The 1474-nt window shown below is 54.4% G+C and overlaps 1 pseudogene; it reads left to right on the forward strand.

Annotated features, from left to right (window-relative positions):
* Positions 1-133: 133 nt before the first annotated feature.
* LOC102475417 (guanine nucleotide-binding protein G(z) subunit alpha pseudogene) lies at positions 134-1189 on the forward strand (annotated as a pseudogene).
* Positions 1190-1474: the final 285 nt, after the last annotated feature.

The raw sequence follows: 1474 nt of genomic DNA on the forward strand, positions 1-1474 counted from the left end.
CCTCCTCTGCCTGGTGTTCAGAACCTCTTTTCAGAGTTCCCACCCTGGCCTTCCCTGCTCAGTGACTTGGAAGAGCTGGTGAGAGGGAGAGGCGCCTTCCCTGCTTCGCGTCTGGGCCCGCCGCTGCTGGACCATGGGATGTTGGCAAATCTCAGACGATAAAGAGGAGAAAGAGATGCAGCAGTCCTGGAGAATCCACCACCACCTGCGCTCGGAGAGCCAGCGGCAGCGCTGTAAGATCAAGCTGCTCCTGTTGGGCACCAGCAACTGGGGCAAGAGCACCATTGTCAAGCAGATGAAGATCATCCACAGCAGTGGCTTCAACCTGGAGGCCTGCAAGGAGTACAAGCTCCTCATCATCTACAATGCCATCGACTCACTGACTCGCATTATCCAGGCCCTGATCGCCCTCAAGATTGACTTCCACAACCCCTATCGCGCCTATGATGCCATGCAGCTCTTTTTGGTGACGGGACCGCCAAGATCAAGGGCAAGATCATGCCCGACGTGCTGGGCACCATGCAGAGGCTGACCCCAGGGCGCAGGCCTGCTTCAGCCGCTCCAGCGAGTACCACCTGGAGGACAACGCAGCCTATTACCTGAATGACCTGGAGCGCATCTCTGCTCCCGACTACATCCCCACCTTGAAGGACATCCTGCACTCCCAGAACATGACCATGGGCATCGTAGAGAACAAGTTCACCTTCAAGGAGCTCACCTTCAAGATGGTGGGCATGGGTGGGCAGTGGTCCGAGCGCAAAAAGTGGATCCACTGCTTCAAAGGTGCAGGGCCATCCTCTTCTGAGCTCAGTGGCTAAGATCTGAAGTTCTATGAGGATAACCAGACGAGTCAGATGGTGGAGAGCCTGCTCCTTTTCGACTCCATCTGCAGCAACTCATTCATCAACACCTCGCTCATCCTCTTCCTGAACAAGAAGGACCTGCTGGTGGAGAAGATCTGGTTCACTGCTGTCGGTCTGCTTCCTTGAGTACAAGGGCCAGAACACCATACTTGGAGGCTGCTGTGTACATCCAGCGGCAGTTCCAGGACCTGAACCACAACAAGGGGACCAAGGAGATCTACTCACACTTCACCTGTGCCACCAACACCAGTGACATCCAGTTTGTCTTTGACGCAGTGATAGATGTCCTCATACAGAACAATCTCAAGTACATTGGCCTTTGCTGAGGAGCCGGGCCTGCGCCCACCTGTCTGATAAAACCCGTGGGTTGTCACACACTGATTTGTGCTAGAGAGGTCCAACCCAGGACCAGAAAAAGGGGGACCTGTGAAGAACATCCCTCTGTCCCTTGGCCTCTGCCTCCTCTGCCCCACGTTTCTGCAAACATATATATGGATGCAATGCTAGGTAGGTAGACACACACATGCACACACACACACACACACACACACACACTCATCTGCAGATAGAGTTCTCCAACGTCTCTTGAGAAGCTGTCCCAAGTTCACTCT

Source organism: Tupaia chinensis, unplaced genomic scaffold, assembly GCF_000334495.1.
Source record: "Tupaia chinensis unplaced genomic scaffold, TupChi_1.0 Scaffold148654_1, whole genome shotgun sequence".
Classification (NCBI taxonomy): Eukaryota; Metazoa; Chordata; class Mammalia; order Scandentia; family Tupaiidae; genus Tupaia; species Tupaia belangeri.